This window comes from Hemitrygon akajei, chromosome 27 (genome assembly GCF_048418815.1).
Source record: "Hemitrygon akajei chromosome 27, sHemAka1.3, whole genome shotgun sequence".
Classification (NCBI taxonomy): domain Eukaryota; kingdom Metazoa; phylum Chordata; class Chondrichthyes; order Myliobatiformes; family Dasyatidae; genus Hemitrygon; species Hemitrygon akajei.
In genome coordinates, this window is record NC_133150.1 from 1,094,031 (window position 1) to 1,105,337 (window position 11,307).

Here is an 11,307-nt window from a genome sequence, read left to right on the forward strand (position 1 = left end):
ACATTATAGGAAATTATTTTTACCAGTTCTGTTTGCATTTTTCTCTAATAAAAAAAACACACTCCTTTTTTAACCAAACAGTAAGCAATCCCTTCTCAACAATAAACCAAAACATACAACCACACCCTAGACATTTTTGAACAAATAACATTTGAACATTTTTCCCGACTTCTAACAGTGAGGCCTGAGCACCAACCTGCCTCAGTTCAGAGGGAATACCTCTATCTTCACCCTGTGTTAGAGGGCCCTCCGCAGTGTGAATAATCATAGGAAATTCTCTCCTTTTTATGTCTCGACCATACTGCTATCTTCAAGTTGTTCCGTCTAATTTATTTTCAGTTACCGACTTTCATTTTACCTTCAAGTCCGATTTACTCTTTTCAGTCATTTCTCTTAATTAATCTATATTCTCTGTGCGTTCACATCTGAATATTTGCAGCTTTTCCTTGTAAGTTGACACTCTGGTTCTCGTGTAGCGTCCTCCGCACGCTGGCTGCTGTGACTTTTGCCGAATCCTCTCCAGTAATAACTCCGGTTGGGTGATAACTTTTATAGGTAGACCTCAGTCCGCCATGTCCAACGTTGCCTCTTCTACTGTAGCGTAGGTTTTTATCACTTCGTTGTAAAAGACTCTTAACCGAGCTAGATGCAAGGTCTGGAATCTGATATTGTTTTCCTTCAGGACTCTCCGTGTTTCCGCATATTCCTTCCGTCTGGCAAGGATCACCGGTGCGTAATCGTGGTCTAAACTGATTTTACAGTTGCTCAACATGAAACCTTTCTTTTGCCATGCACGTTTAAGCACCTCGTCCTTCATTCTGTAGCTGAAGAATCTGACTGCAATTGATCTGGGATGGGCGCCTGCCGGGGGCAGTGGAGCTAACGCACAGTGAGCCCTTTCTATCTGTAGGCCTTTTGCGTCTGGTGTATCAAGATTCTCTCTAAGCAGCTTCTCCATGAAGGGAATCATCAATCCAGGTTTACCTTCAGCTCCTTCGGGAACTCCGTAGATCCTCACATTTTCCCTTCTTGAGCGGCTTTCTTGGTCTGTTAGCTTCAACTGGAGCTGCTCTTGCAGCTTTAGCATTATTTCTATCACTTCCTCTGCTTTTTGCAGCCTCTCCTCAGTTGCTACAATCCTCGCTTCAGCTTTGTCTAACCTCAAATTAGTGTTTACTATTTCTCCTTTAATATCTTCCAACTGTTTGCTGTTATCTTGTTGGAACTCGCGAATCTGTCTGAGAATCAAAGTCAAATTCACTGATTCTTCCTCATTATCTCCGTCTAGGCTAGCCGTGGGGGAGCTAGGCCCTTCGTCTCGCTGCGTCTCTTTGTTTTTATCAACCTTCTGAGCGAACTTTTTACTCTTGTTCTTAGACAACATCCTTGCCCCTTTTATTAATATAGTTATTCAATTTTAAATATTTGTCTAATTTCGGCTTTGGGGCAGTTTACTTTTTTTGTCGAGAGACCTCTCCCTACACTGCCATTCCCTTGATGACGTGAAAGTTGAGTCCGTTCCTTTCTTCATTCAATGAAGATATGAAACACACCGGAGGCAAAGATATTCAATAAACAAATGGTCACTAGGATCTGCCTGTCCGTTACAGGTCAAATGCTTATGTCTGGAGTGTGCCATTGACAATGTGTAAACTAGGAGCTAAATTACTAAAACTGCTATCCATTTATGCATCTACAAATAATACCTAACATCTTCCAAAAAATTCTAAAAATGGATGTGAAAAAATAAATGTCGAAGCTGCACCTCGTAACTGAAAAAGAACCTCTGTAATACCTGGAGTCCCAACGTTCAGGCCTGCAAAGTAGCAAAGAAAGCCCAGCAGCGTCTCTACTTGACAAGATCCCTTATAACTGAGTATCTATCCTCTGCCCCCATGAGCAAAAGATGTGAAAGTAATGAAGGGTATGATTAAATAGTGCAGGAATAGTATCACTTCCTTTCTTTTTCAATCTTTTTATTATTGTTATTAATATCAACAAAATAAAATTGATACATAGATAATGGGATTACAAACATACACATTTCAACTGAACATGAAAGAATACATAAGCAATGATTACAGTATAAATGAATATTCCCAAATCATGGACAATACAATATACAAATAAACAAGGCAAACCTAGGTATATCATAATATATATTAAAAAGAACAGAAAAAAGAAAAAGAAAAAAAATTATGGAAAAAAACTAATCTAATAATCTAATAACTAATAAGGAAAAAAACAAAAAAGGAAAAAAGGGAAAAAAAGGGCTGTTTATAATATCTCACAAAAATACAAAATCATCAGTGTCGTCAACTCCGATCCTCTCAACATCTATAAAATCAAAACTGGAAAAACAAATAGGCTTGGAACAGGGTCATATTACATCATATGAAAATATTGAATAAATGGTCTCCATATCTTTTCAAATTTAATAGAAGTATCAAATACACCACTTCTAATTTTTTTCTAAATTTAGACATAACATAGTTTGAGAAAACCAATGAAATGCGGTAGGATTAATTTCTTTCCAATTCAACAAAATAGATCGTCTAGCCATTAATGTAAGAAATGCAATCATTCGACAAGCGGAAGAGGATAAATGGAGTGAGTCCATCATTGGTAAACCAAAAATTGCAGTAATAGGATGAGGTTGTAAATCAATGTTCAATACCGCAGAAATAATATCAAAAATATCTTTCCAATATTTTTTCAAAAGCAGACACGACCAGAACATATGAGTTAAAGACGCTATCTCAGAATGACATCTGTCACAAATAGGATTTATATAGGAATAAAAACGAGCCAATTTATCCTTGGACATATGAGCCCTGTGCACAACTTTAAACTGTATTAATGAATGTTTAGCACATATAGATGATGTATTAACTAATTGAAGAATTTTATCCCAATTCTTAATAGGGATAGTAAGGTTAAGTTCTCTTTCCCAATCATTTATAGTCTTATAAAAGGGCTCTGAACATATCTTCATAATTATATTGTAAAGTTTTGATATTAGCCCTTTCTGAAAAGGATTTAGTTCAAACAAATTCTCCAAAATACCTGAAGACACAAAATTTGGAAAAGTAGGAAGTACAGTATTTAAGAAATTCCTAATCTGTAAATATCTAAAAAAAAAAGAAATCTAGGCAAATTATATTTATTAGATAATTGCTCAAAAGACATAAAACAATTATCCAAAAATAAATCGGAAAATCGTAGTAATCCTTTAGTCTTCCAAGCTGAATAAGCTTGGTCTATAATAGAAGGATAAAAAAAGCAATTGGATACAATAGGAATATTTAAAACAAACTGAGTCAACCCAAAAAATATCCGAAATTGAAACCATATACATAAAGAATGTTTAACTATCGGGTTGTCAATTCGTTTCAGCAATTTAGAAAGAGCAAAGGGAAGAGAAGTCCCTAAAATAGAACCCAATGCAAATCCTTGTACAGATTTAATTTCCAGGTTCACCCAATGAGGGCTAAAAGATATATCCCAGTCCTTCAATCAACATATCAAATATCGGATATTAACTGCCCAATAATAAAATCTAAAATTAGGCAATGCCAATCCACCTTCCTTCCTTGCCTTCTGTAAATATATTTTACCTAACCTAGGATTTTTATTCTGCCATATATATGAGGAAATTTTTGAATCAACATTAGCAAAAAAAGATTTCGGAATAAAAATTGGTACCGCTTGAAATATATATAAAAACTTGGGTAAAATAACCATCTTAATAGCATTAATCCGACCTATCAGAGATAAAGATAGTGGTGACCACTTAGTAAACAAACATTTAATCTGATCGATTAAGGGTAAAAAAATTAACCTTAAATAAGTCTTTATAGTTTTTTGAGATTTTAATCCCTAAGTAAATAAAAGAGTCATTAACTAATTTAAAAGGTAAATTTCCATAAATTGGAACCTGTCTATTTAAAGGAAACAATTCACTCTTATTAAGATTTAATTTATACCCAGAAAAATCACTGAATTGAGCCAACAATGATAAAACTGCAGGAATGGATTTCTCAGGATCAGAAATAAATAATAATAAATCATCTGCATATAATGATAACTTATGTATATCTGTCCCACGATTAATGCCAAAAATGTTCTGTGATTCTCTGATAGCAATTGCCAAGGGTTCTAAAGCAATATCAAATAATAATGGACTAAGAGGACAGCCTTGTCTAGTACCCCAAAATAAACGAAAAAAGGGAGATCTTTGATTGTTAGTAAGCACCGAGGCTACTGGAGTATGATATATCAGTTTAATACAGGAAATGAATGTCGGACTAAAATTAAACTTCTCAAGCACATTAAATAAGTATGGCCATTCAATTCTATCAAATGCTTTCTCCGCATCTAATGAAATAACACATTCTGAAATGCTATGTGAAGGAGTATAAACAATATTCAATAATCTCCTAACATTGAAAAAAGAATAGCGATTTTTAATAAAACCGGTTTGATCTTCCGTAATAATTTGGGGTAATACCTTCTGCAGCCTGGATGCCAATAACTTGGAAAAGATCTTGGAATCTACATTCAATAAAGATATTGGTCTATAGGATGCACAGTCAGTAGGGTCTTTATCTTTCTTCAATTTTAAAGAAATGGAAGCTCTATAAAAAGATTGTGGCAGATTGCCCAATCTAATTGCTTCTTCAAAAACCCTGCATAACCAAGGAGAAAGAGTAGCGGAAAAACATTTTAAAAATTCTACTGTATACCCATCTGGACCTGGTGCTTTCCCCGAATTCATAGAGGAAATAACCCCTTTAATTTCTGCATCCGTAATAGGAGTTTCTAATATTGAAAGATCATCTGATGATAATTTTGGAAAATTCAATTTCCCAAGAAAATCACACATGGTATTACGATCATGAGGGAATTCGGAATGATACAGGGAGGTATAAAAATCTTGAAATGATTTATTTATCTCATCATGGTTAACTGTCAGATCCCCAATCTGCTGACGGATCTTAGTAATTTGACGTTTAACCAAAGCATTCTTCAATTGACTAGCTAACAGTTTACCCGATTTATCACTATGTATTTAAAAATCAGATCTGGTTTTCATTAATTGATTTTGAATCGAAGATGTAAGTAATAAACTATGTTCCATTTGAAGTTCAACCCTTTGTTTGTAAAGCTCCTTACTAGGAGTAATCGAATATTTCTTGTCAATCTCTTTAATTTTATCAACCAATAAAAGAGTTTCCTCCTTAATGCGTTTTCTCAGACCAACAGAGTAGGAGATAATCTGTCCACGTATATATGCTTTAAAAGTGTTCCGCAAGAAATATCATCCGTGGAATTAGTTGAAAAGAAGAAATCGATCTGTTCCTTCATAAATTTAATAAAATCCGGATCTTTCAGTAAGGTAGAATCAAATCGCCATTGTCTAGCACTAGAAGCTGTATCCGTAAATTTAATAGAAAGTTTTAAGGGAGCATGGTCAGAGATGGCTATAATATCATAATTACAACCAATTACCGATGGAATAAAACAAGAGTCAATAAAAAAATAATCAATTCTCGAGTAGGAATGATAAACATGTGAGAAAAATTAAAACTCTTTGTCCTTAGAATGCCGAAATCTCCAAATATCAAAAATTCCATTATCAGTCAAAAAAGAGTTAATACAAGTGGCCGACTTATTAGGTAAAGTCTGAGTAGATATAGATTTATCCATCAAAGGATTTAAACAACAATTAAAGTCACCACCCATTATTAACTTATATTCATTTAGATTAGGTAGAGAAGTAAATAAGGACTTAAAAAAATCGGGACAATCCACATTTGGAGCATAAACATTAACCATAGCAACCTTTTTGTTAAAAAGTAAGCCAGTAATTAACACAAATCTACCATTTGGATCCGAAAAGATATCATGTTGGACAAATGCAATAGAGGAGTCAATAAAAATTGAAACTCCCTTTACTTTGGCATTCGAATTCGAATGATACTGTTGACCCCTCCAAAACCTAAAAAAGTGATAATTGTCCTCTTTCCTCACCTGAGTTTCTTGTACAAAAATAATATGAGCATTAAGTCTTTGGAATACTTTAAAAATCTTTTTCCGTTTAATCGGATGGTTTAAGCCATTAGTATTCCAAGAGACAAAATTAATGGTCTGTGAGCCATATTTCTGAAATCAACCCTTTGGTATATAAAGAGTTAACCAAATTATGAACTCATGCTCCCGGAAAAGGAACAAAAATAAGGGGCGGACCCGGAAGTGATGACATCGTGGACATTTTTGTAGTTTAAAATCAGCCCAAATGAAAAAACTAAAAAAAACTGATATAAGAAACATAAGATTTAGAAAAAGAGCTCCCACCCCCCCCACCCAAGAGGGAAAAAAAAGACCACCCCAGCCAGGGATAGGCTGGGAAAAAGGAAAGATGAAACTAAATCTACCCCCATATCAGCAGAAGACAACTCCGTATATAAAGGATAAAAAAAAGATCCACCCAAACTCTAAAGAAATAATAATCACTATACTAAAACCAAACTTCTTAATATAATTGGTAGTAAAAAAAAACAAAAAGAATATAATCACTAGTAACTTATAAATCGGGTTAAAACCCAAACAAACCAAAAAAAAAATTTAAACTGTGATAAGAGATGCATTATAGGAAGAAGACGAGAGAAAAAAAAATGGCAAAATCAAAAAAAAGCCAAAAATATTTTAGAGGAGAAACTGCCATCTTAGTAAAAAAAAAAATTCACCTTTGAAGGATTAATAATAATGACCAAAGATAAAGTACAGTGGTTGAAGTAAGTAAAATAAAAAGATTAGTATGTCGAAAAAAAACTTTAACTAGAGTATAAAATATAGTGTAAACCTACACCAGTAGCCAGAAACAAAATCTGGTTTTGGAAATAAAAACCATCTTGCACGATCAAAATCACTCATTTATTAGAAATGAGTGTCCGTAGCAGTAGGGAAGTTCTCTTTCAGAAAGCTTCTCGCTTCAGATGTAGAAAGAAAAACACGCTGTGGTGCATTCGGAGGCGATATTCTGAGCTTCGCAGGGTATAAGAGCGCAGGTTTTAGATTTTTCTCATAACATTCAGACATCAGAGGTTTAAAAAGGAGCCTTGCCTTCATTACTTATGGACTAAAATCTTCTACTAATCGAAAATTGTGATCTTGAAATTTGACCATCCCAACACGCCGAGCCACACGAATAAGTTGCTCTTTAACATGCACATAGTGAAATTGGACAATTACAACCGGTGGTTTAGCTGAAGCACTTGGTGATCGACGCATAATTCTGTGATCGAGTAACGGAGGACTGTCAGGGAATACAGAAGGGAACGCATCCTTTAAAAGTTGAGCAAAGTTCTTCGAGTGGTCCCCTTGTTCAATACCTTCCAGGAGACCAAGTATGCGTAGGTTCTGTCTTCTGGACCGATTCTCAAAGTCGACACTCTTGGCTTTAAGTGTTTCCACCTGTTTAATCGTCGAAAGTAAGTTCTGCTCCAGTTTTTCAATTATCAAGTCTCGCTTCCGAGCGTCTTCTTGCAGAGTTGCGATTAGAACTTGCTGCTGGTTAACTACTGAATCCGTCTTATCCATATAATCTTGAAAAGCCTTTATATCTTGTTTAAAAATTTGTCGTTGTTCTTCAAATTTTTGATTTAAAACCTCCAATAACATTTCATAAGTCAATTCAGTGCGCTTAGGATCAGTCTGCTTCTTCTTCCCGTTCCCGTTAGGATCCTTCCCAGGTTCTCGCCCTTTAGATCTAAGAGCCATTTCTGTATTCATTTCTTCAAAAATTCACAATAAACTCTTAAAGATAAGTCCAAAAAAGTAGCAAGAATCTTTTGGTGTAGGTAAAAATAAGTTAAATAAGGGTGATCATAGGTTAAAAAAAGTAAAGGTTATGGAGCGAATCTGAAACAGTGCTCACTCCATGAGCGTCTCCTGCTGACTTGATCAATAGTATCACTTGCAATGATTTTAATTGAATGTCCATGTGGCACTGACTATAGATTTGGTACATTTGCACTGTCAAAGTGCGTATACACTATTCAACCTTGAGATTCATCTCTTAACAGGCAGCCATGAAAGTAAGGACACCCCAAAAGAAATTTTTAAGACTGTCAAACACCCATTCTACAGAGATAAAAGAAAATCATGCAAACAGTAAATGTGAGCAAATAGCATTCTGAACTGAAGTCCACAACGAGAGCCTGTCCATCAAGCCTTGCTTCAACACAGAGCAGAACAGCAAGCTGAACCGGCCCATCCCTTGTCTCCGGTCCTGCACCCTGACTTTTCCAATCTGGCCCGGACACTAAATCATCATCCAAACATCAGGTTCTGTTGCTTCAATGTGCTCTGGTACCTGGATGCAGGATCCAATATCCGGCCGCCTTGATAAGGCTAGTACCTGACCTTTCTGATTTGGCACAGAGCTTAATTTGATCGAACTTCAGTCTTTCCTTGCCCTTGGTGATCGGCCCACTGCCTCACCTCGCTTCAGTTTTCTGTTGCATTGAAAAGTCTCCAAGTCCAAAGGGAAGTTTCTTTCTTTTGTATTTTTGAATCATTAAACTCATTCAAGGAAAAACATGGAATTCAAAAATACAGGGTAACTTCAAATTCACTTTGAGTGAGGCGTGCGAATATCATGCAGCGTGATGCAGTCTGCATATTTTTCCCAAATAAATTAATTATTTAAATGAACAACAATGGCTAATTAAACAATGAATATACCAGGTCACTCAAACATTATTGAAATATTAAATACACAACAGAAATTACGTGTTATTATTTGTGATGGTCATTTACCAGAAAAAGTGATTAAGTTTCAGAGCTAAACACATGGGAGCCCAAGCATGGGAGGATGAACCCTGGGTGACCTCCCAAGACTATGGTCAACACGCTTCTAGAAGATTGCGCGTGGCTAATGTAGATCAATTGAACACACTGATGAGGGAGAGAGAGGAGTGCCCAACGCCAGCCTCTTAGGCCTGAGTCAATGTAGAAATGATTGTAGTAAAAGGCCGAGTATGGTGGACAATTGGAGTTTTACTGGAAGTGCTTTCTTTTTGAGTTTGTTAATATGGAACAATGGAGTAACTATGACTGTGACCTCTGGAAGAATCTATAGCTACTGAGATTCCATCTGTCCAGAGAATACAGTATTTACCAATGTGCCAGGTCTTCATCCATGTATTGATGCAGCCATAATTGTTTGTATCCTTTTGGATATGCAGAATGCTTATAACAACTGATGCAAGGACTGCACAATGTTTGTTTCTTAAGATTTATTTTCTAAATCTCCCTCCAAATGACATTTAAATACATTGTTTTTATGTGGATGTGCAATAGATAAAGTTGCATCAGAGAATGGGGTGGGAATGGGTAAGAAGTCCTTTAAACCTCTGGAAATCTGTTCAATATATTGTTCGATCAGCTTGAGCAATTTCAGTTCTGCATCGTCTTTTTCAAATCGGAGTCACCCTTAATATTGTTTCTTTATATTCCAAAAGAAGCATGCCTGTGTAAAATTATCTTGAGTCATTTTACTCTCATGTTTTATACAGTATCTGCCTGATATGCTGAATGAGGTGTGGGAGAAACTTAATTAAACTGTCTACAACATATTTAAATTATTCTTCCACAGGTTAGCCAGTAAATCATATGTTGATAAGTTCATTCTTTAAGGACAAAGTTAAATAACTGCCCAACATCCTGCTGAATTAACTGAAGCAGCTCTTGCATATTGCCAAAGCATACACAGCTGATAATTTGCTGATGTACGAATTGTTGGCCAAGAAGGTCGATATGTTGCATCGCTGATAATTCATCAGAACATTTTAATTGATGGACTAATTAGCAGTTAGTCTTTTCAAGTGCTAATGTGTTGCATTTTTATTAATTGCAATATCTCAATAATGGTTTGTCATCAACAGATCTCAGACCTGTCCGTGCAACTGAGAGAAATCCTGCCAAGTTTGACTTCATTTCAAATGAACCATATGAATCATCAGAAGTAGATAAAAGGGAGGAGAGGTCAGGAAATAGTTCTGTTCTTATACCGTAAATTCTGGTGCATAAGCCGACCATCCATTTACAAGGTTAAAAAAGTGACTTTTTAATGTTATATTTGTATAAGTTGACCCCTTTTGTAGAGGCTTTTGATATAACCAGAAAAGATCACAAGATCTCATATGCCGGTACTCAGCTTGGACGGATACAGATCCCTGAAAGTTGCCTCACAGGTAGATAGGGTAGTTAAGAAAGCTTATGGGGTGTTAGCTTTCATAAGTCGAGGGATAGAGTTTAAGAGACGCAATGTAATGATGCAGCTCTATAAAACCCTAGTTAGGCCACACTTGGAGTACTGTGTCCAGTTCTGGTCGCCTCACTATAGGAAGGATGTGGAAGCATTGGAAAGGGTACAGAGGAGATTTACCAGGATACTGCCTGGTTTAAAGAGTATGGATTATGATCAGAGATTAAGGGAGCTAGGGCTTTACTCTTTGGAGAGAAGGAGGATGAGAGGAGACGTGATAGAGGTGTACAGGATATTAAGAGGAATAGATAGAGTGGACAGCCAGCGCCTCTTCCCCAGGGTACCACTGCTCAGTACAAGAGGACATGGCTTTAAGGTAAGGGGAGGGAAGTTCAAGGAGGATATTAGAGGAAGGTTTTTCACTCAGAGAGTGGTTGGTGCGTGGAATGTACTGCCTGAGTCAGTGGTGGAGGCAGATACACTAGTGAAGTTTAAGAGACTACTAGACAGGTATATGGAGGAATTTAAGGTGGAGGGTTATATGGGAGGCAGGGTTTGAGGGTTGGCACAACATTGTGGGCTGAAGGGCCTGTAATGTGCTGTACTGTTCTATGTTCTAAAATCTGGATATTTTGTGAACCAGTACCTGTTAAGAAAATAGGCCTACACATCGTAGAGCATTATAAGTGAATTCTTAATAAATAAATCAGCGAGGGAAGTTTTGGATTAGGTTACCAATGGTAAAGGATCCTCTGAAATGTAACCCCCATGAAACCATTCATTAAAACATAACACGGGGTGGCAGGGTCAGTACATGTACTCAGTATTGAGTTTGCGACCACCATGTACAAAAGATTAAAACGAGTGCAATATGATGCTGGCTTAAAGCTGTAGGTTGTTGATTTTGCTAAAGGAACGAATAATTCTGCAGCTTCTAAGAAGTTTAGTATAAACGAGAAACAAGTGAGTGAGTCGAGAAAGGCAGAGGACACGCTGAGTGAAATGCCAAAGATGAAATGTGTAAACCGCAGGAA